This window comes from Dendrobates tinctorius, unplaced genomic scaffold, assembly GCF_039654945.1.
Source record: "Dendrobates tinctorius isolate UK_male_01 unplaced genomic scaffold, ASM3965494v1 ptg000101l, whole genome shotgun sequence".
NCBI lineage: Eukaryota > Metazoa > Chordata > Amphibia > Anura > Dendrobatidae > Dendrobates > Dendrobates tinctorius.
Genome location: NW_027361769.1, coordinates 698,312 through 723,941, shown reverse-complemented (window position 1 = coordinate 723,941; position 25,630 = coordinate 698,312). Strand labels below are relative to the sequence as shown.

At 43.4% G+C, this 25,630-nt stretch overlaps 1 pseudogene; it reads left to right on the top strand.

Moving 5' to 3' along the window:
* The window catches only part of LOC141099692 (uncharacterized), a 100,215-nt pseudogene that overhangs the window by 951 nt on the left and 73,634 nt on the right, over positions 1 to 25,630 (top strand).

The window sequence follows — 25,630 nt, the reverse complement described above, 5'->3', positions numbered from 1 at the left end:
AATTTGTCCTGAGTATTCTGACACCCCATATGTGGGGGTAAACCACTGTTTGGGCGCATGGCAGAGCTTGGAAGGGAAGGAGCACCATATTGGAGAGCAGATTTTGCTGGAATTGTTTGTGGGTGACATGTCACATTGTCAGAGCCCCTGAGGTGCCAGATAAGCATAAACCCCCAAAAGTGACCGCATTTTACCAAATACTTCCCTGAATGAATTCTTCTAGTGGTGCAGTGAGCATACTGACACCACCGCTGTTCCATAGAAAATTATACCATTGGGCAGTGAAGAAAAAATAATTACATTTTTACCACTAAAATGTTGTTTTAACCCCAGATTTTACATTGGAAAATAGGTAGGTAGGTAAATGGTCACTACACCCATAGATGAATTCACAGAAGGGGGTCATTTCCAATTCCAAGAGGGGTGTCATTTCCAAAATGGGGTCACTTCAGGGGGGATTCTGCCGTTATGGCACTTTGGAGTGCCGCTAAGTGCCAGAACAACAGAATCCTCCCTGAAGTGACGCCATTTTGGAAATGACACCCCTCTGGGAATTCATCTAGGGATATAGTGACCATTTTCACTACAAGGATGATTTCCAGAAACTCGTAGTAGAAGTTTAAGAGCAAAAATTGCAAAAATATCATTGTAGTGCCCAATATATTGTGCCCAGCATGTGTCTCTGGAGACCTCCCCCCACCTACCCCCGGAAATTGTTAAGTCAGCTCTACTCAAATGTGTCTGTCACTAAATAAACCAAATGCTTGAATGTCAAAACAGTTCAAAAGCGTGGTTCTGTGTGGAAGATTGTAAAGCAGTCATGGAGGCATAAGGCTGGCAGTGATGGGCATTGTGGGTAATAATAGCGGGGATCATGCATCATTCCTCTCTAGGAACATACACGACATCTTCTCTGGGGGTTCTTTCTTGGTTCAGTTACTGGGATGAGTGCAATAAAATGTCGCTCAGTGAGTCTTCTCACATCTTCACATTCTAAAGGATTGGCGGGGACAAAATTTTCAAAAACAAGATTTTCAGTGACCTTTTCCTGATAATCAAGGAAAGTATCTGCATTTCCGGCTTTTTTGTTTAACACAAAAGAATTTTATGTGGCCACCTGAAACAAATACATGACTAACTTTTTATACCAGATATATGATTTTCTTGATACCTGGTATGGCTGTAGAACCTGATCTGCAAGGTCCACACCCCCATATATTTGTTGTAGTCACTGACAGACACAGGTTTTGGAGTAGTGGATCCCTGTTGGTCTGCAGTGGCCCTTGTGGCATCTGTGTGGATCAAGCTCAGGATAAAAATATCATTTTTATCCTTGTACTTTAGGACAAGCAGCTCTCCATTGCGTAAAGCCCCTGAATGCCCTTTTCGGAAGTTTTTGCTGACCAATGATTGTGGAAACCTCTGACGGTTTTTGTGAATGGTCCCACAAGCCCCTATGTTATGTTCAACCAGACTTTTAAAAGGAGGTATGCTGGTGTAGTAGTTGTCAACATACAGATTGGAGCATTTTTGTAAAAATGGAGTTATCAGCTCCCAAACGATTTTTCCTGATGTCCCCAGATAAGTAGGGCATCCTGGTGGGTTTAGTTGGCTATCTTTCCCCTCATAAATGCGAAAAGCTTTCATAACGGGTCCTAGGAAGAACGGCAGAAAGCATAAGGGTGGCTTGAACAGGGCGGTTGGACCAATGGGACTGAATGCTCGTTTTTTAGCAAGCCCCATAGCGAATGTAAGTCCTAAAAATGTTTTCATTTCTAGGATATTAGTTGGTGTCCATAAATTTGACCTAGCATAATAGGATCGTGGATTCTGGCTGATGAATTGGGACGCATATAACTTTGTAGGACAATATGCTCTAGCAAGCTATCTGTCAGGAACAAATTAAAAAAATAATTGGTGCAAAATTTTCCACCTCCACATTTATACCAGGAATGGCATTAAAATTAGAGATGAATGGAGTAGCCGAATCTGAAGCCTCCCATCTGGGAAATGCTACATCAAGAGGCAAAGCCCCTTAGACATTGGTGTGCGCCAATTCACGAGCACTAGGGACAGCGCTAGTACTGGGCATTGTTCCCGGAGTTGGAGACATTTCTCCAGAAGCGCTATTTGTCCTTCTTGTTGTACTGGTCCTTGTGTGTGAGGATGGACCAGAATCACTGCTCATTTCTGAGCTATCACTGTCGCTGCTACTAAAGCCCTCGAAATCCACATTGCCATCTGACACTGCACTTTCTTCACTGACAGAACATAAAAGTGTATAAGCCTCCTCTGCACCATAATACTGACCGGCCATTTTATTTTTTTTATTTTTTTTCTGGAAATAGAAAACTCTGACATGACCAAATTATTTGGGAGACAATTGAGAAAAGCCTAATTCTTTAGCCTAACCCTAACTTTAGCCTAACAGTAACCCTAACTATAGCCCCAACACTAACCCTATCCTGCCTTATCTGTTTTTCCATTGACAGATGATGGACCTGAGTGGGGACTTGTTTTTTGTGAGATGAGAATTGGTATTATTTTCACCTACATAACATTGATTGGTTTCTTTATATTCAATATTTGGGAGGCAGAATGAACAAACAGCTGAACACCGCACACTACTGGCTCATCCAACAAGGTTTTCTATTAGACTGTAATCTGTCATTGTCTTGGTAAATAATTAAAGTTTTTTACATAGCTTGCCATTTTTATGGACAGTTTAAGTAGAAATGTTCAAAAATATAAAACTCAAGGATATTTTATTAAATTTTTTTTTTTTTTATCTTAGCAGATGACTGTACCAGGAGATCAGAGGGACAGCTGACATCTTCAATTTTTAAATCTGATAATCTTGAGATCCTACAAGATAGAACTGAAGTGATTTCCATTACTCCAGATATATCATCATCCATTCACAGCAAAGATCTGTCATCTGATCCTATGAAACAGGTCCCATCTTCTGATTCATTACCGACTAGTAAGGAAAATCAAAGTCACAAAAGAGGCAATCAAAAACAAACTGCTCCTAAAGCAGAGAAGTCATTTTCTTGTTCAGAATGTGGGAAATGTTTTAGCAAGAAAGCGATTCTTGTCAGACATCAGAGCATTCACACGGGGGAGAAGCCTTTTACCTGTTCAGAATGTGGGAAATGTTTTAACCAGAAATCAGATTTGGTTAATCACCATAGAACTCACACGAGGGAGAAGCCTTTTTCCTGTTCAGAATGTGGGAAATGTTTTAACCGGAATTCACAATTGGTTAATCACCAAAGGACTCATACAGGGGAGAAACCTTTTTCGTGTTCAGATTGTGGGAAAACTTTCAACCAGAAATGTCATCTTATTAGTCACCAGAGAACTCACACAGGGGAGAAGCCTTTTTCCTGTTCAGAATGTGGGAAATGTTTTAACCGGAAATCATATTTGGTTGATCACCATAGAACTCACACGGGGGAGAAGCCTTTTTCCTGTTCAGATTGTTGGAAATGTTTTATCCAGAAATCACATTTGATTGATCACCAGAGAACTCACACAGGGGAGAAGCCTTTTTCATGTTCAGAATGTGGGAAATGTTTTGCACATAAATCACTGCTTGTTACTCATCAGAGAACTCACACAGGGGAGAAGCCTTTTTCCTGTTCAGAATGTGGAAAATATTTTAGACTGAAAGTCAATCTTGTTAAGCACCAAAGAACTCACACAGGAGAGAAGCCTTTTTCATGTTCAGAATGTGGAAAATATTTTAGACTGAAAGTCAATCTTATTAAGCACCAAAGAACTCACACAGGAGAGAAGCCTTTTTCATGTTCAGATTGTGGGAAATGTTTTAACCAGAAAGGGAATCTTGTTAGGCACCAAAGAACTCACACAGGATAGAAGCCTGTTTGATGTTCAGAATGTGGGAAATGTTTTTCTCAGAATTCAAGTCTTGTTACACATGAGAGAATTCACACAGCAGAGAAGCCATATTCATGTTCAGAATGTGGAAATGTTTTAAATGGAAAATAGATCTTGATCGCCATCAAAGAACGCACACAGGGCAGAAGCCTTTTTCCTGTTCAGAATGTGAGATATGTTTTAACCGGAAAGGGATTCTTGTTAGACATCAGAGCAGTCACACAGAGGAGAAGCCATTTTCATTTTCTTAATGTGGGAAATATTCTACTTGGAAATCAGCTGTTAATAAACATCAGGGACATCACATAGTGTAGAAGCCTTTTTTATGTTCATAATGTTGGAATAGTTTTAACCAAAATTGAATCTTCTTAAATGGGTTGTCTCTTGTCATTCCTCATGTTTGCTGACAAAAGGATAAAACTAAACTTTATTCATTCCAAATGTAAAGCTATATCCATAATTCACCCCCTGAAGGTTAGTCAGTAGGTGACTAATAGAAAAAGCATATACCCCACAGTTGAATACATAGGGTGAGTTGACGTATACACACTCTCCAAGCCTCTCATTTCTATGGGTTTCATCGTCCTCACCAAAGGCGACTCATCTGGAGACTATTTAATATTGACCTATATTCAAGCGAGACTAGACAAGAAAACTAAAATCATGTAATGTTATCCGAAACAGTCAGAAAACTAGCCACATATTGGCAGATCCCAGACCTAAAACTATATACTTGGTAAGTTTATAAGCCCCTCCAGTGTCAGGAATAGATAGTATGTGATAATACAGTATAATTCTTGGGTTTTCTCCTATAGGGACTGCCCTAGTTTGGTAATGTAACTGCTGTTAATTAGTAGTGCAGACAAATTGTCCTAGACTAAACTCAGTCTTCAGACGGCCCAATATGGACCACTCAGGGAAAACTTACCTGCTCCAAAGATCATTAGCAGCTTCTATCTAATGGCCATGCTGCGGTCTGTCAGGGAATGAGTGCAATATCGTTATACAGACTAGGGATATGTGCAATCATAATGTCTGGGAGATCTGTGCCATTATTTAGTATGAATATGGAAATTATCTCTGAAAAGTAAGTGTTCCCTGAGCGGTATATACGGTATTTTCACATACTATCTATTCCTGACACTGGAGTGACTTATAAACTTGCAAAGTATATAGTTTGAAGTCTACAGTCGGCCAATATGTGGCTAGTTTTCTGACTGTTTCGGTTAGCATGATACATGATTTTAGGGTTTTCTTCGTCTAGTCCCGCTTGAATATAGTTCAGTATGAAATAGTCTCCTGATGAATGAATGATGAGTCCAATGAGTATTTATTTCTCTTAAGTAGCGGCACACGTGACCACCAGCAGCAGCAGGAAGCCGGTGGCTGACACTGCGCACTACTGAAGAGCAATGAATAGTCACCCCAATCTCCAATGAACAGTCCTGGTAAGTTCTCCGGCAGCTGTGCACTGCTTGTGAGCAACGCATGACGTCCCTGCCATGTGCTGCTTACAAGCATAAAGCAGTTGCTGACACCGGAGCAGGATGCAGCGAGGGAGCGCCGGGTAGGTAAATGTAATTTTTTTTTTAAGTTTTCTGATGGTGCCATGCATACCAGGATGTGGGTGGGGGCAAATGGGATGGGGCCATGCATACCAGGACGAGATGGGGCCCTGCATATTAATATAGGGATGAGGGCGATCATGCATACCAGGATAGGGATGAGGGGACCTTGTGTATCAAGATGGGGGTGAGATGACCATATATACCAGGATAGGGGATACTAAGTACAGAGTTGACCACATTTTTTGTTTTAACCCCTTTACTCCCAAGGATGGTTTGCATGTTAATGCCCGGGCCAATTTTTACAATTCTGACCACTGTCCCTTTATGAGGTAATAACTCTTCCATGAATCCTGGTGATTCTGACATTGTTTTCTCGTGACATATTATACTTCATGTTAGTGGTAAAATTTCATTCATATAACTTGCGTTTATTTGTGAAAAAAACAAATTTGGCGAAAATTTTGAAAATTTCGCAATTTTCCAACTTTGAATTTTTATACTTTAAATCACAGAGATATGGCACTCAAAAAACTTAAGTAATATTTTCCACGTTTACTTTACATCAACACAATTTGGGAACCAAATTTTTTTTGTTAGGAAGTTAAGGGTTAAAAGTTGACCAGTGATTTCTCATTTTCACAACACCATTTTATTTTTACGGACCACATCACATTTAAAGTCACTTTGAGGGGTCTACGTGATAGATAATACCTAAAAGTGACACCATTCTAAAAACTGCACCCCTCAAGATGCTCAAAAACAGATTCAAGAAGTTTATTAACCCTTCAGGTGCTTCACAGGAATTTTTTGAATGTTTAAAAAAAATGAACATTTAACTTTTTTCGCAAAAAAAATTACTTCAGGTTTAATTTTTTTATTTTACCAAGGGAGTAGGAGAAGTTGAACTGCAAAAGTTATTTGACAATTTGCCCTGAGTACGCCGATACCTGATATGTGGGGGGGAACCACTCTTTTGGCTCATGGCAGAGCTCGGAAGGGAAGTAGCGCCATTAGACTTTTTCTCTGCAAAATTGGCTGGAATTCAGATCGGACGCCATATCAAGTTTGGAAAGCCCTTTATGTGCCTAAACAGTGGAAACTCCCCACAAGTGACCCTATTTTGGAAACAAGACCCCCGAAGGAACTTATCTAGATATGTGGTGAGCACTTTGAACCCCCAAGGGCTTCACAGAAGTTTATAATGTACAGCCGTACAATTAAAAAATCATATTTTGTCCACAAAAATGATCTTTTCACCCCCAATTTTTATTTTCCCAAAAGTAACAGGACCTCTAAAGTTATTGTGCAACTTGTCGTGAGTACGTTGATACCCCATATGTGGGGGTAAACCACTATTTGGGTGCATGGCAGAGCTCGGAAGGGAAGCAGCGCCATTTGACTTTTTTGGCTGGAATTGAGATCAGACACCATGTTGTGTTTGGAGAGCACCTGATGTGCCTAAACAGTTGAAACCCCCCAATTCTAACTCCAACCCTAACCCCAACACACCCCTAACCCTAATCTCAGCCTTAGACCTAACGGGAAAATGGAAATTGTCACGATCCCACCGCTGCCACCAACATGTGACGATCCCACCGCTGACACCAATATGGAGGGATGCAACGCACTGCCAGCACACGGCTATCACAGGCACAGTGGGGGCTTATCTTAGTTATCCCGCCACTGGCACCATGTGACAAAAATATACAGCAAGCTAATCTTGCCCTAACAATTTATCGCAGGGGGGTTATTTTGGATGCCCCACCACTGCTAACAACCTTCCAAGAATTGTGGGGATTTATGGATATCCCACTTTCTCAGTTCCACTTTGGAACGCGCAGCTCTCCGGCGCCCACCTTACCCTCAGGTCAGTCAGGGAACTGCACCTAGGATAATTAGTCACCGGATGGGCTGATTGTTGTGCACAGGCAATTAGACTACTGCAGTAAGGGAATTATCAATGCTTTGGCCGCAGCCACTCATTCAGCATATAAGACCCTTCTGTACTGCCAACTAGCCCAACCAGCCGAATACACCATGCTGCCACCAGCCACGATTCACCTAATCAAAGAGTTAATTAAGAGGGTCCGTAGCAAACCCCCAAATTAGTAGCGATTATCTAAAAAAGCGCATAGTTCGTTTCTTAGAGCATGAAGACAGACTGATAATTTTACGATTTATTCCCCAAAGAGGGCAGTGATTACATAGATAAAAAGTTGTTACAAAGGTGAGACATTAAATATGTACAAGGCAAATATAAAATAACAGGGATGAAAGCAGAAGGTACACTTACATGTGCTTAGTTGGTATTAGGCAAACCATGTGCTAGGGGGAGGGGCAGCCAGCCAGCCACACATCCCCAGACATCTGCAGGTCTTTTCAGCATGAAAACTCCAGCTTAACTGAAGAATTTTAAGGGAGGGATATCTTATAGCCTAGGGTTGGTTACATCACAAAAGGGGCAGTCTGGAGAAGTTCAGCCCCCCCTTTCTCCAAATTGCAATTTCCCTGTAAAACTTATAATAACTATTGTTAGCAGTCTGATTTCTTACTTCCCTATGATGAAATCTAGACCCTTACATGCTGCAGTCTCCTGCGTTTCATCTGCGGTATAGGAGATTGCAGAGGAGAGTGCCTTGCGGCAACTCTCTCCAGAGTCTAAGTCCTTTGTTGCCTCCACTGAGCATGCTCATGGGACGAGCTCCCATTGGAGTTCGGGAGTCACATGCTCAGGTCCTGTGTCTAATCCTATTGGCGCCTCCTGGAACCTTGGAGACTTCCGGAAGGTCCCGTTTGGTATAAAAAGCGTGCATGGCTGTTCCGCCATGCGCTAGTATTTCATACTTGCTGCTGTATGTATGGTGATGGATGCTTGGACTGGTGACTGACTTATTAAGAAACCCCTTCCCTCTGATAACACGATTGTGTGAGTGTTTGGGTTCAGCCAGTAGCAGCGCTAGCGCCAGCGCGCATATGCTCCATCTTGCTCAGCAGCTTAGCATCTGCATTGTGCCAGCGTTATTGCAGCGCCTGCCAGCGGCTTAGTTTTTGCCGCTCTGCAGTTGCAGCTTTCTCTGCATCCGCGGTTGCGACGCTTCGCACCTAATTTGACGGTAGGTCTAGACGGAGTAGTCCTGCTGTTTAAGGCTATTACTGTGACCGCGAATACCGTGACTATATCGCTGTGTGTCTGTGACTCTGATTAGACTCAGCGTTTAATTTGAGCTTATTTGCCTGCAGCTCTGTGAGTATAACAGAGCTTGCTTTTGTGCACTGGGTGCCGTCTAACTCTTGTGCACATTACCGCCTTGCTCCCTGCGCCTCTCTAGCAGCGTTTTTTCCATCCACCGCACGGTGGACCCCGGGTGGCGAAGGCACTTTTTTTTTTTTTTATTTAGTGTCTTCCACCACTCCTAACAACTATATCTTAACGAGGGAAGCTCGTATAAACACGCCGATGGTCTAATTTTTCTCAGTTTATTGAATCCAGTAAAACAACACCAAGCATGCCATGATATGGACACTCCATTTGGGAATAATCCATATCTCAGTTTCAGGAGGTGATAGAACTTTGCAAGATCCACCGTAGCGAAGCCGGGTCCACGCAGATCACAGAAATGTCTAATTTTTCTGCCACGACTGGAGCCCGTGCTAGCTTAGTTTAATGTCTCTCATAGATTTATTCAGCCACATGTCTCAAACAAAGAAATGCTCTCCACTCAACTTAATTAACACTCCTTTTACTTAGCTGTGACAGGCTGATTTTCATCTGTGTGTGGAGGAAGGGAAGATTCTAGAGTGTTCCAGAACATCATATCTTACAGTAATATCTCACATAACATTACAGAAATAAATACATTTTTTTAAATTTTATTATTTTTCCCTAACTAAGGGGGTGATAAAGGGGGGTTTGATTTACTATATATGGCTGGTTTTTATGTTTGGCAGCTGTCGCATGCTAAAAGACGCTTTTTAATGTAAAAATAGTTTTTGCATCACCACATTTTGAGAGCTATAATTTTTCCATATTTTGACCGACCGAGTCATGTAACATAGTAACATAGTTATTAAGGTTGAAGGGAGACTTTAAGTCCATCTAGTTCAACCCATATCCTATCCTAACTTGCCCTAACATGTTGATCCAGAGGAAGGCAAAAAAAACCCATGTGGCAAACAGTAAGATTCACATTGGGGAAAAAAATTCCTTCCCGACTCCACATACGGCAATCAGACTAGCTCCCTGGATCAACGCAATATTAAGGAAACTAGTGTATATACCCTGTAATATTATACTTTTCAAGAAAGGCATCCAGTCCCTTCTTAAATTTTAGTAGGGAATCACTCATTACAACATCATATGGCAGAGAGTTCCATAGTCTCACTGCTCTTACAGCAAAGAATCCGCGTCTGTGAGTATGCTTAAACCTTCTTTCCTCCAGACGTAGAGGATGCCCCCCGGTCCCCATCACAGTTCTAAGAGTAAAAAGATCATTAGAAAGGTCTTTGTACTGTCCCCGCATATATTTATACATTGTAATAAGATCACCCCGAAGCCTTCGATTTTCCAAACTAAATAACCCCAAGTGTAATAACCTGTCTTGGTATTGCAGACCCCCTAGTTCCCTAATAACCTTGGTCGTTCTTCTCTGCACCCGCTCCAGTTCAGCTATGTCTTTCTTATACACCGGAGACCAGAACTGTACACAGTATTCTATATGTGGTCGCACTAGTGACTTCTATAGAGGTAAAATTATGTTCTCCTCATGAGCATCTATGCCTCTTTTAATGCATCCCATTATTTTATTTGCCTTTGCAGCAGCTGCCTGACACTGGCCACTAAATGTGAGTTTTTTGTCCACCCATACACCCAGGTCTTTTTCAGTGACAGTTTTGCCCAGTGTTTTACAATTAAGCACGTAATTATACATCTTGTTCGTTCTACCCAAGTGCATGACCTTACATTTATCCCCATTAAAGCTCATTTGCCTTTTATCAGCCCAAGTTTCTAGTTTACTCCTGTAATATAAAATTGTCCTCCTCTGTATTGATTACCCTGCAGAGTTTAGGGTCATCTGCAAATATTGAAATTCTACTCTCTATGCCCCCTACAAGGTCATTAATAAATATGTTAAAAAGAAGCGGGCCCAAAACTGACCCCTGTGGTACCCCACTGCTAACCGTGACCCAGTCCGAGTGTGCTCCATTAATAACGAGCCTTTGTTTCCTATCCCTGAGCCAGCTCTTAACCCACCTACACATATTTTCCCCTATCCCCATTGTTCTCATTTTATGCATCAACCTTTTGTGTGGCACCGTATCAAAAGCTTTTTGAATATTGGCACCACATTTGCTATACGTCAGTCCTGTAGTACAGACCCTGTTATTATGGAATCTTTAAAGATTAAAAATAATGGTCTATTTATGACTGTGCTTAATTCCTGCAGTACTCGGGGGTGTATCCCATCCGGGCCCGGGGACTTGTCAATTTTAGTGATTTTTAGACGCCGCCATACTTCCTTCTGGGTTAAGCAGGTGACATTTAAAGGAGAATTTTTATCCCTGATCATGTTATCCATCATGGGATTTTCTTGAGTAAATACTGTTGAAAAAAAGTCATTTAGCATATTGGCGTTTTCCTCATCCTCATCCACCATTTCACCCAGACTATTTTTAAGGGGGCCAACACTATCATTTTTTAGCTTCTTACTATTTATGTAGTTAAAGAATATTTTGGGATTATTTTTACTTTCTCTGGCAATGAGTCTCTCTGTCTCAATCTTTGCTGTCTTGATTTGCTTTTTACAGAATTTATTTAATCTTCTGTATTTAGTTAATGCCTCATCACTACCTACTTGCTTTAATTCTCTAAATGCTTTATTTTTATCTCTTATTGCGCCCCTTACAGCTCTATTTAGCCATAGTAGTTTCCTCCTATTTCTCGCATGTTTATTCCCATACGGTATATATTGTGCACAGCTCCTATTCTGGATGCTAATAATGGGAGATGTTTTTCTTTGTGTATTTTTATGTCTCAGGATATCGTCCTAGTTAATTGCACCAAGATCATCTCTCATCCATTGGAAATTTGCTTTCCTGAAGTTTAGTGTCCTTGTAACCCCTCTACTACACATCTTATTAAAGGATACATGAAAACTTATTAATTTGTGATCACTATTACCCAAGTAATTACCCTTACATTTGATCTGCGGTCTGGCCTGTTAGTTAATATTAGGTCTAGCAGTGCCCCCCCTCTTGTTGGGTCCTGAACCAGTTGTGAAAGGTAATTGTCTCTCATCGTTGTCAGACACCTATCACCTTTGCTGGAACTGCAGGTTTCTGTTCCCCAATGTATTTCAGGGTAGTTGAAGTCCCCCATAATAATGACTTCTCCTTGAGTCGCAGCTTCATCTATTTGCTTTATGAGGATATTCTCTGTAGCTTCCATTATTTTTGGAGATTTATAACAAACCCCTATCAGTAATTTATTATTTTTCCCCCCTCCCCTTATCTCTACCCACAGGGACTCTACATTCTCATTAGATTCATATATATTATCACGAAGGATGGGTTTTAAGGATGATTTTACATATAAACACACGCCTCCCCCTCGCTTATTTGTTCGGTCATTTCTGAACAGACTTTAGCCCTGTAAATTAACCGCCCAGTCGTGGCTCTCATCCAGCCATGTCTCAGATATCCCCACCATGTCATAATTATGCTCCAACAACATTAACTCCAATTCCTCCATGTTGTTGGTGAGGCTTCTGGCATTAGTATACATGCACTTTATGTATCTCTCTGTACCTCTATTCTTTCTTAAATTATTACCTGTTCTAACCCCACCCCCCATGCCACCCCCACCCCCAATCTCATTATTTGTGCCCAGGTCTCTGTCTGCACTGTCTTCCCCTCCTATAAAAGGAATACCCTCCCCCCCATCCCTAGTTTAAACACTCCTCCAACCTTCTAGCCATTTTCTCCCCCAGCACAGCTGCACCCTCCCCATTGAGGTGCAGCCTGTCCCTAGCGTAGAACCTGTAGCCAACTGAGAAGTCGGCCCAGTTCTGCAGGAACCCAAACCCCTCCTTCCTACACCAATTCCTGAGCCACTTATTAACCTCCCTAATCTCCCGTTGCCTCTCTGGCGTGGCACGTGGTACAGGAAGTATTTATGAAAATACCACCTTGGAGGTCCTTGCTTTAAGCTTGCAGCCTAATTCCCTGAAATCATCTTTAAGGACCTTCCACCTACCTCTAACTTTGTCATTTGTGCCAATTTGCATCATGACTGCTGAATTCTCACCAGCCCCTCCCAGTAATCTGTCAACCCGATCAGCGATGTGTCGGACTCGAGTGTCAGGTAGGCAGCACACCGTTCGACGATCCCTGTCTTTGTGACAGATTGCCCTATCTGTTCCCCTAATAATTGAGTCTCCCACTACCAGAACCTGTCTGGCCTGCCCTGCTCTCCTATTTCCCCCCTTACTGGAGCAGACACTCCTCCAGCTTTTCAGAGGTCATGCCTTGCTGCAGCAGTGCTACCCCTGCACTGACACCCCTCTCATCTGCAAACTTATTGGGGTGTGCCAGATCAGGACTAGCCTCCCTGGTGCTCTTCCCTCTACCCCGCCTTCTAACTGTCACCCAGCTAGCTGCTTCATTGTCCTGCAGCTCCAACCTAGCATCCCCCTCTCATCTATCCCATTGAGCGTCTGCTCAGTGAGCAGGAGACTCCTTTCCATATTGTCTATGGATCTCAGTGTTGCCAGCTGCACATTTAGATGCAGTATCTGGGCTTCCAAATGCACAACGTGCTCACATCTCGCACAGCAGTATGCACCCTCAACCGGCTGTTCAAGGATTTCATACATGCGGCAAGACGTGCACTGGATGGCATTGGCAATAGTGGAGCACATCCTAATGGGGATTGCACCAGACAAAAAGATTAGCAAAAATAAATAAAAAGTATTATTACAATATAACAGCAATTCAGTAACACCTCCTTTGGAAACTCCCTGAATCCAAAGTCACTGAATCTCAAGTCACACACTTACCACAGTTCGCACTTAGACTCAGGTCACACTCGGCTCGTTCACACTCGCTCAGGCAGAAGATTTAAGAGTTGTTTTTTTTTTCCCTTTTACCAGTACACCACCCTGCTGCTCAATGCACTTCCAAAAGGAATTGAGCCCCAACCAGCTGCCCCTTATAAACCCTTAATTATGAGCTTCCACCCTTAATTAACCCCTTGTGAATATAGTTACAACTCAAGATTTATAGTTAACCCTTAAAAGCACAGATAGTAAAATAAAAGATTAACCCTGTAGAGAGAAAAAATAGGTTAAACAAGCCCCCAAGCCCCCAAAAAATTGAACAGGTAGAAAGCACTCAGCAACCCACAATTCAGCAACTCATACAGGTATTTGTTATAGGTTTTCCAAATACCTCTTCACTGAATCACAAGTCACACACTTACCACAGTTCACACTTACGCTCCAGTCACACTCAGCTTATTCACACTCGCTCAGGCAGAAGATTTAAGAGATTTTTTTTTCCCTTTTACCAGCACACCACCTTGCTGCTCAATGCACTTCCAAAAGGAGTCAGACACACTTCAGTTCATCCCAACTGACCATGTTCTCTTCAACTGGGTTTTGTCCCACCGCTTTGGCCAGCCATACCCAGTGATTGTGGATCCGTGGAGGAGGAGACGCATGTGGGTCCATCCGCTTTTGAGGCTGCGACTCACAAGACGTCATTTTCACCTCCTCTATTCTCTGCGGGAGCATCCAGAAAAATTCTACCAATACTGTCGCATGAGCCTTGCAACATTTGATCGACTCTTGGAGACAGTGCGCCCTTGGATAACTTTTCAGGACACAAGGATGTGCAAAGCTATATCTGCAGAGGAGCAACTTCTCCTCACATTACGGTATGTACTACACAACCACATTCTCTATGTTCATGATGTGTTGCCCAAAGTATGTTTTTTGGTTTTTTACTAAGTTTAATGCCCTCATCTTATTGCAGATATATATAAAATTACAGACCAGAATGTTATGTGTAATATGTACTGAATATCACGTAGTGATTGTGCGACCAAATATGTGTGTGTTAGTAGATCTGAATTCCTAACAAGTTTGGTATGTATGTACCTGTTTTTTGGTTAATTTGTGCATTCTAAAATGTTCCATTTCTGTTGTTCTTCAGCTTCCTGTCCACTGGCCTGTCTTATGCCGCTCTCCACCATAAGTTTCTCATTGGAAGATCTACAGTACCATTTCTGGCATAGTCAGGTCGACATGTAGTCAAATATGGTCAAGACTAAATCAACTCATCATGCCCCAGCCCAGGATGGAAGACTGGTTGAGGATATCAAGGGACTTTGAGGAGGAATGCCAGTTTCCTAATTGTATTGGGGCCCTAGATGGCAAACATATCCGGGTGCGTAAGCTGCCGAACTCTGGCTCCCAATTCTTCAATTATAAACAACTTTTCTGTTGTATTGTTGGCTCTGGCCGACCCTCAATACAAGTTTATAATTGTTGACATTGGGGTCTATGGAAGGACGGGAGACTCTAGAGTCTTCAATACTTCCATAATGGCTCGGCGGCTACGCACCAACCAGTTGGATCTACCCCCACCACGCCAGCTACCAGGCTCCACTCAAGAATCAGTCCCTTATGTCCTTGTGGCAGATGAGGCGTTTCAGTTAACGGGCAATGTCATGAGGCCATATCCCCGGCGCAACCTGGACCACCGGCGCAGAATTTTTAACATGCGCCTATCACGTGCTCGGCGACTGGTGGAGTGTTCCTTTGGCATTCTTTGTGCCAAATGGCGGGTACTCCAGTCTGCCATTCAGCTGAGTGAACAAATGTAAATGAAGTAATTAAAGCATGTGGCGTTGCCCATAACTTCACCAGGATACATGATTGTTCCTCCTGTGCTGGTGTTGTGCGTGGGTCGGACAATGTACGTAGGGCGAGACTACCTTCCAACCCTCAACGTAGACCGCTCTCTGGGCTCAAAGTGCGTGATATTTTCACAAATTACTTTATGTTACCTGAGGGGGAAACTTCTTGGCAAGAGCATGCTGTGTCTATGTTGTAAATTTTTCTTTTTTGGCCTTTGGGAAACTATACATATTACAACCCCTTATGTCTTTTCTCTGTTTCTAAATCACTGTGTAAGCATATGGCAGCATGTTGAGATGTAAGTGCATCATTGATAAAGACAACAACAATTGAAAGTTAAAACTTTTTATGTATCCTTTTTTTCAAGGCCTTGTGAAACATATTCGAGCCATATGGTATTTAGCAAAATGGCCATAATTGGCTTTAGAACTAAAAAAAAAGTAAAAATGTTACAATACAGCATTAACCATAAAAATCACACAAACTTATAAATTGTAGTATGTAGGGGGGGAGAATGCGGCAGCCCAACCTGAGTTGCCTGATGGCTAGTTTGGCCAACTTGTCCCTCGGCCTGTGTGGGGGCATACTCTTGCCTATGATGGAGGTAGTGGGCCGGCTCATGGGCTTGAGGTGGATACTGGGCACTATGATATTGGAGACGACTCTCCTATTGGGACTGGTAGGGCCGTGAGTCTAATGCACCAAAATGGCCATGTCGTCCCCAACCAGATTGGGACCAGCCTCCAACATTGGCTGGGAACAAGTGGCCATATTTGTGTGCTGGGTTATACCCTAACATTTGGGAATGATGTTGCCAATGTTGGGTAGGGGGGAAGGGGTAGGTCCACGTGTAGGAGGATCCTCAGACCCTGATTGAGCAAGCACTTGGGGATGTGGGTTAAGATGCATGAGATTCCTGGGTGACAGCTGCCACTTCTCCAGAAACTCAAACACCTCATAAGGGGTATTGAGGGGTGTGCTGGTATCAATTAGGATCTGAATGGATCCTCGCACATGTAGCCGCACCTCACGGGGAAGGGATCGAAGATAATGGGCAAGGCTGCATGAGTACGCCTCCTCCCCATCATCAGTGGCAAATCTGGTAAGATAATTTTGGTCCCCTGTATCCACATTGGTCCTGGTATCAGTGGCAGGGATATGGTGCTTTTGGCTACCTCGCTGGGATGGCACAGCAGGCTGGGGGGAGCCCTCTAGCTGAACAGTTGGGCTGCTGCTGTTGCCCTGTTCATCCTGGATGTCGGGTGGTGCTGCAGCTGACGGTCCTTGTAGTGGCTCTGTTCCTGGTGGTGGTGTTTCTGGTGGCGGGCCAGGTTCTAGGGCAGGCTCAGGTTGAGCAGGAGAAGTCATTTGGGCCTGGCTCCTTGGAAGGTCACAAGATGGGCCAAATACCTCAACCCCTCCACCTACAGGATCGAGGATGGCCTCTGAATCAGACCCTGTCTCCCTTTCAGTGAGGTTAGACTGAGTTCTGTGATTAAATATAAAATGTAGAAAAAGGAAAATTTGAATCGGGCCCTATAAAGCATTTGTGTCATGTCGTGTTTTTGGTATACTTACGGTCTGAGATCCATAATTGGAACGAGGAATGAGAGGCGGTCGAAATAAACATATTTCCGCTTTGTGGGGGCCGCAGAACCACTTCTTGCCCGCTGCTGGCGCTCACGGCGATACTGGTCACGGATGCTGCGCCAGCGTCTCATCACATCTTCGACTGCAATGTGACATAAAAGAATGAAAACTTACAATTTGCCTAAAACAAGTTTTTGAACTAGTATCAAAGTCATGTGGCCTACTAGGATGTGAGTTCTACCCAGGGTGGCATCTAGCATTGGTGCAACCAGGCCAGATGCACAGGGTCACAGTAGCTCACGTGGCAAGTAGCAACTCTTTAAACTGTTTTTGCTAGGCATTATGAGGAGCTTGGGGACAAGGTAAAATTCTCTCAGGGTCAAACAGTGGGTCCAAAAATAATGTACAAGCCACAAGAGCCCAATATCAGAAGCACAGGATGTGGGGGGCCTACTTGTAAAATAATTTTTTGATGGCAGGTAATTTGACATACATAATTTATGTGCACGTACTTATGTGCTGCTGCTCCTCATGTGGCCGATCACCAAAATCAGGGAACATTTGGTGACATATGCGCCTCCATGCAGCCTCCTTTCTTGCCCCGTCGGCATAATGTGCATCCCGTTGGTCCCATAATTCTGGGCGATCCTGCACAAGAACAATTAGCATCTCCACATTCAGATTCTGGTAGGGTGCCAAGATGCTGTACTCCGTGGAGGCTGACTTCCTGGATGTCTGGAGCGCTTTTTGAGCTCATTTGCATGTCTAAGCTTCCTGATAATTGCTTGGAACATTTCCTGTCACCAGGAGAAGTCCTGCGTATTTCTAGCAAGTCACACGTGTGATCCGTGTGTAATTCGTTTTTTTGCGCACCCATAGACTTGCATTGGCGTACTACGGCTGTAGTACGCTGACAGTCCCAGCATGCTGCGATTGGCACGGACCGTAGAATATATGCGACAAAAATACGGCTGATGGGAGCTGCCCCATAGAGAATCATTGGTCCATGTGCAATGCACTTTTTAACGCCTCTCACTCGTCCGTATTCCTCTCTAGTGTGACGCCGGCCTTATTGTTATAGTGGTGTGTGTGATGATGGCTGTATGAGACAGGTGAATGACTCATAATGACTCCCCTCCATCGGTTGTGTATGAGTTAGGGTCACAGAGTTAGAGTCAGCACCTAGTACTGGTACTGCCTAATGCCGCAGTGCATTCAGCTCTCTCATCCGTTAGCGCCAGTCAGCACAGGCATCACAGTACCGCATGTGTAGCAGCGTCCGTCCGTATGGCGCCGTGCATAGATAGTGTGCTTTCCAGCACCAAGCTCAGGCTGGTTAGTGGCGACCACAAGTGCAGAGGCAGTACATGCTCAGAGCGGCAGTCTAATGTGTGCTGCGCCCTGTGACGGTTAACAGGGCACAGCGTTCCAGGGGGAACCTTCCCTGGCTCCGCAGTAGCGGTTCCGGGGTAATGGGTCTAGAGGGGCACGCTCCTCGTGTCTCGGAAGCAGTGTCCTTTGCCCTCACCCTAGCGCTCCTCTAGCCATAGTACACATAGTACTGACACTATTAGTCACTGACATCTATAAATCTAATGGTTCTGCAATGGTTTATTGTATGTAAACTATGTCTCCTCTCCTGTCGGGTTCTGTAATGATTTTACAGAATTATCGGCGATTCTGCCATCTATATCTGTATGAACTATAAAGACCTATAATATTTCAGGCCATGGATCAGTTAAATGTCCATTTTGCAGTAAAATCTCGCCACACGGACACTTTGATGTGAGGAGATCGCATCCTCGCTCTGCACACGGAGGACACACGGATCACTGATCAGGGAACATTTCTGTGATTCTCGGCCCTGAAACACGGACTGATTTTTATACGTTATGTGTGACCCCGGCCTCAGCCGGACTCTGGAAGGAGGAAATAACCGAGATTTGGGCATTTCAGCTCCTGGTGTGGAGTCGATAGCACAATCATATGCCGCCATATAGTAGACGGCCGGTAACTGGGGATAATTCCCTCCTGTGTGGGGTCTATTTCCCTCCAGAGAAATCACACGTTACATTCCACACATAACACTGTGTAGAGAAGGCGGCGCGGGGTAATTGTGCCAGTAGTGAGGGGCGAATAATGGCGGGAATGTCACTGACTGAGGAGAAGGCTCCATGGAGGTCTGCACTCCGGAGATCATGTGACCCCTGACTCCTCCCCTCCTGTGACCTCATCACAGGTCCTGTGCACAGAGCAGCCATATATGTGGAGTGCGGCTCTGCAGGTGGAGGTATGTGGAGATTCCCCCCATTACTGAGCGCGGGGGGACATTACCCCCTTCTGCACTGAGACTCTTTATAAGAATCATCATGTTTCTGTTTCCTGTGATAGATACATACGACCCCACTATGGAGGACAGGCAGTGAGGAGACGGAGTGTTCTCACAGTACAGGGCCCCTTTCTTGGCCCCACACAGTGTAATGCCCCCATTATGCCCCTGTAAGCAGGGTTCTGCCCCACATCCAGCTGCCTCGGGCACTTTACCATGGCCGGTACCTCAGATTCCTCCCCTCACCCCTTTTTCTTTGCTTTGCACCAAATCTGTGTCATGCTGCCGCCATCTGCCCCTGTCACACCCCTCTATATAGTATAATGCACCCCCATAGGCAGCCTCTATAGTGTAACGCACCCCCATAGGCAGCCTCTATAGTGCAATGCATCCCCATAGGCAGCCTCTATAGTGCAATGCATCCCCATAGGCAGCCTCTATAGTGTAATGCATCCCCATAGGAAGACTATATAGTATAATGCATCCCCATAGGCAGCCTCTATAGTGTAATGCATCCCCATAGGAAGACTATATAGTATAATGCACCCCCATAGGCAGCCTCTATAGTGTAATGCATCCCCATAGGCTGCCTCTATAGTGTAATGCATCCCCATAGGCAGCCTCTATAGTGTAAAGCATCCCCATAGGCAGCCTCTATAGTGTAATACATCCCCATAGGCAGCCTCTATAGTGTAATGCATCCCCATAGGCAGCCTCTATAGTGTAATGCATCCCCATAGGCAGCCTCTATAGTATAATGCACCCCCATAGGCAGCCTCTATAGTGTAATGCATCCCCATAGGCAGCCTCTATAGTGTAATGCATCCCCATAGGCAGCCTCTATAGTATAATGCACCCCCATAGGCTGCCTCTATAGTGTAATGCATCCCCATAGGCAGACTCTATAATGTAATGCATCCTCATAGGCAGCCTCTATAGTATAATGCACCCCCATAGGCAGCCTCTATAGTGTAATGCATCCCCATAGGCAGCCTGTATAGTGTAATGCATCCCCATAGGCAGCCTCTATAGTGTAATGCATCCCCATAGGCAGCCTCTATAGTATAATGCACCCCCATAGGCAGCCTCTATAGTGTAATGCATCCCCATAGGCAGCCTCTATAGTGTAATGCATCCCCATAGGCAGCCTCTATAGTATAATGCACCCCCATAGGCTGCCTCTATAGTGTAATGCATCCCCATAGGCAGACTCTATAATGTAATGCATCCCCATAGGCAGCCTCTATAGTATAATGCACCCCCATAGGCAGCCTCTATAGTGTAATGCATCCCCATAGGCAGCCTGTATAGTGTAATGCATCCCCATAGGCAGCCTCTATAGTGTAATGCATCCCCATAGGCAGCCTCTATAGTATAATGCACCCCCATAGGCAGACTCTATAATGTAATGCATCCCCATAGGCAGCCTCTATAGTATAATGCACCCCCATAGGCAGCCTCTATAGTGTAATGCACCCCCATAGGCAACCTCTATAATGTAATGCTTCCCCATAGGCAGCCTCTATAGCGTAATGCACCCCCATAGGCAGCCTCTATAATGTAATGCATCCCCATAGGCAGCCTCTATAGTGTAATGCTTCCCCATAGGCAGCCTCTATAGCGTAATGCACCCCATAGGCAGCCTCTATAATGTAATGCATCCCCATAGGCAGCCTCCATAGTGTAATGCTTCCCCATAGGCAGCCTCTATAGTGTAATGCACCCCCATAGGCAGCCTCTATAATGTAATGCATCCCCATAGGCAGCCTCTATAGTGTAATGCATCCTCATAGGCAGCCTCTATAGTGTAATGCTTCCCCATAGGCAGCCTCTATAGCGTAATGCATCCCCATAGGCAACCTCTATAATGTAATGCATCCCCATAGGCAGCCTCTATAGTATAATAGGAAAAAGAAAAAAGGTCCAGCTTTGCAAATTCAAGTCCAATTTATTGTTAAAAACAAGTCCAAAACAGAGCAAAAAATGGTGTGTTCACATGAGTAACAAGTAGTAGATTACGCGTTTCGAACAATAGCTTGTTCTTTCTCAAAACTACTTCCCTTGGGTGTTACTGCAATATATACTCTTTACACCCAGTAAATTACAAACACATGGTGTGAAGGGAGAAAAAAAAAAAAAAAAAAAGGGGAGAGGGAAACATGTGTGAGATATAAAAAATAACATTACAAAGAAAAACACATTTTTTGTGAAAAGAGGGGGGAGCCAAAAAAGAAAACAAAAAAGAATAAAAAAAAAAAACAATTTTTTAAAAAGTTTTTTTGTGCATATATATATATAAATACAATTATAATAACATCAATAATGAAACATAATTTCTCTTCTGGCATTCAATCCATTTGGAAAGCATGTATTTAGATAGAAAATCCAATATGCTTCGCGTGTTAGAAGACGTTTTTTCAGATCTCCACCTCTTATATGTGGTGTTATTCTCTCAATGCCCATGACACGAAAAAATTCAGTACTTCTTTGATGTTCATTAATGAAGTGTCTGGATGCAGATGAGATGGAGCGATTAATACTGGAAGGAGATAAGATGTCAGTTATATGTTCAGATATGCGAGTCTTGAGCATGCGAGATGTGCAGCCCACATATCTCAAGTTGCATTTGGAGCAGGCAATCACATATACTACGTTTTTACTATTGCAATTGATATATTGTTTTATTTTATGTTCATTACACTTAGTACCATCAAAAAAGGAATGAACATTATTAGAATGTACACATGTTCTGCATCTGGATGTACCGCAGCGGTAAAAACCGCAGCAGTGTAGCCATGTCCGAGATCCAGTTTTAGAGCTAAAAAAGCTAGGAGACACTATGTCTGATAAGGTGTTGGCTTTTTTAGCAACCACTCTGCAGCCATTAGATAAAATGCTAGACAAGACCTCATCTTCAAACAGAATAGGTAGATGTTTCAAGAAGAGTGCTTTAATGGTGTTAAACTGAGAACTATATTGGATAGAGCAAACCATCTTATCTGGATTTTTATCATTATTATATACCTTTGGCAATAACAAATCATGTCTTTTTTTCTTTTGTACAATTTTCTTTGCTCTATCTAGACACCAATTAGAGTAACCCCTCTTGCTCAGCTTGTTGCAGCATGACTCAATTTCTGCTTTCAGGGCATTGTCATCACTGCAATTTCTAGTGATTCTAGTGAGCTCCCCCACTGGTATAGATTTAATAGTGTGCCCGGGATGGCTACTAGATGCATGTAAAATGGTGTTACCAGAAAGTGGCTTGCAGAATGTAGCAGTGCTGATGACAGCACCTGCAATACCTTTTAGTTTAAGATCCAGAAACGAAATTACATGTGGATCCGTCATAAATGTAAATTTGAGATTGAAATCATTAAAGTTGAAATATTCTATTAGTTCTGGTATGGCAGATACATCACCACTCCAAATAAGGAGTGTATCATCAATGAATCTGCCATACCAAAAAATACTAGACAAAAATGGATTATTATCAGAATACAAAATTACCTCCTCCCAGTGCGACATAACAAGATTAGCCACCGATGGCGAATGTTTGCCGCCCATTGATACTCCTCTGCATTGTAGAAAAAAATCTCCATCAAAAAAGAAATAATTGTGAAGCATTAAGAAATAAATAACCTGCATGATATAATCACACAATTCATTAGTATAGTTACTATATTTATGCAGGTGAAATTCCAATGCTCTGATTGCAACATCTTGAGGAATAGAGGTGTAAAGAGCAGTAACGTCACAGCTAATCCACTGAAAATCACTTTTTTGATGGTACTAAGTGTAATGAACATAAAATAAAACAATATATCAATTGCAATAGTAAAAATGTAGTATATGTGATTGTTTGCTCCAAATGCAACTTGAGATATGTCGGCTGCACATCTCGCATGCTCAAGACTCGCATCTCTGAACATATAACTGACATCTTATCTCCTTCCAGTATTAATCGCTCCGTCTCATCTGCATCCAGACACTTCATTAATGAACATCAAAGAAGTACTGAATTTTTTCGTGTCATGGGCATTGAGAGAATAACACCACATATAAGAGGTGGAGATCTGAAAAAACGTCTTCTAACACGCGAAGCATATTGGATTTTCTATCTAAATACATGCTTTCCAAATGGATTGAATGCCAGAAGAGAAATTATGTTTCATTATTGATGTTATTATAATTGTATTTATATATATATATGCACAAAAAAACTTTTTAAAAAATTGTTTTTTTTTTTTATTCTTTTTTGTTTTCTTTTTTGGCTCCCCCCTCTTTTCACAAAAAATGTGTTTTTCTTTGTAATGTTATTTTTTATATCTCACACATGTTTCCCTCTCCCCTTTTTTTTTTTTTTCTCCCTTCACACCATGTGTTTGTAATTTACTGGGTGTAAAGAGTATATATTGCAGTAACACCCAAGGGAAGTAGTTTTGAGAAAGAACAAGCTATTGTTCGAAACGCGTAATCTACTACTTGTTACTCATGTGAACACACCATTTTTTGCTCTGTTTTGGACTTGTTTTTAACAATAAATTGGACTTGAATTTGCAAAGCTGGACCTTTTTTCTTTTTCCTTGGTTACTGCGTGAAGACTGCACGTGGTCCGGGCTATCCACTACACATGCCTTCAGGTGAGCTGGCTTTTTTTTCTCTTTTTGAATGTCTATAGTATAATGCATCCCCATAGGCAGCCTCTATAGTGTAATGCACCCCCATAGGCAGCCTCTATAGCGTAATGCACCCCCATAGGCAGCCTCTATAGTGTAATGCACCCCCATAGGCAGCCTCTATAGCGTAATGCATCCCCATAGGCAGCCTCTATAGTGTAATGCATCCCCATAGGCAGCCTCTATAGTGTAATGCACCCCCATAGGCAGCCTCTATAGCGTAATGCATCCCCATAGGCAGCCTCTATAGTGTAATGCATCCCCATAGGCAGCCTCTATAGCATAATGCACCCCCATAGGCAGAGTCTATATGGAAAGCTGTAAATCTGTCCCCAATCGCCTGTGCAAGGCATAAAAATGACCTCTCATTATACTCACCAACGGCACTCACAAAGGCATAGCTGGTCTTGACTTATGATCGCCATTCTCCATAACTGCTTCATCTGGATGACACGTCCTTAGTCATCCACACAGTGTCACCCATTGTGCTCCTGTGCAGGCGCACTTTTCTCTGGGCTGCTGAAAGCAGAGCTAAGTACTGTAGTGCGTATGCGCTGGGAAAGGCTAAAGGGCGCTGATGACCTGGAAGTAAAGCCGGCGCATGCGCACTACAATACTGTGCTCTGACTTCAGTAGGGCACAGATAAGTGCACCTGCACAGAAGTGCGATAGAGGACACTGAATGCATGATGTAGGACGCATCTTCCACACGAAGCGGGACAGCGGTCACAAGAAGAGGGTGAGCATCGGATCAAGACTAGAGACGCCCAGACCGCGCCATCTGTGAGTATAATAAAAGCTCTTTTTTGTGCCTTGCATAGAGGATTGGGGACATACAGAGAGCATTCTAGAACACTTTTTGTGAGGGCGATGCTGGCCGGACCTTATATGGGGACAGCATGCTGAAAGGCTCCCTTTAATCTGTAAGACCTGTAGCCACCGCCTTTTAGCCACATTTAAAAAGCCATCCTGCAAGATTCCAGCTGCTCGCAAACTTAAGAAAATAATCATTCTCCTTCTCGTAAGCTAATCGGCAGCGTCCAGTCGGATGAGTGTCTATGGTCCCTGCTCAGCGCCTCCTCTGACCCCACAATTGCCATCCTCCTGCCTTTACTGACGTGGCTGACGCCTCCTATGTCATCCGGTCTGTTGTGCTGCGCAGCTCCTGTTCCCTCCTGTGCAGGTGCGAGAGCTGGACAGACAGTGGATGACACAGGAGACGTCAGCCATGTCAATCAAGGCAGGAGAGACGGTGAATCAGGCCCATAGTGAGCAACAAAAACCGCTGTGCACATGCTGCGGAAAATTCAGCGCGGAAACACAGCGGTTTATTTTCTGCAGCATGTCAATTCTTTGTGCGGATTTCGCAGCGTTTTTACACCTATTCCATTATAGGAATCCGCAGGTGTAAAAACGCAGAGCAAATCCGCACTAAATCCGCAGGAAACCCGCAGGTAAAACACAGGTCGTCTTACCTGCGGATTCTGCAGAGTCCGTGCAGAAAAATCCACAATGGAATAAGCAACGTGTGCACATACCCTTAGTCTCTGTCCAGCTTGCAGGATAAACAAGACATAAAAGTTTAAAGGGGTTGTCCACTACTTTAAATTAACCCTCAATGTATCCCCCCGGGGCCCCTAATGA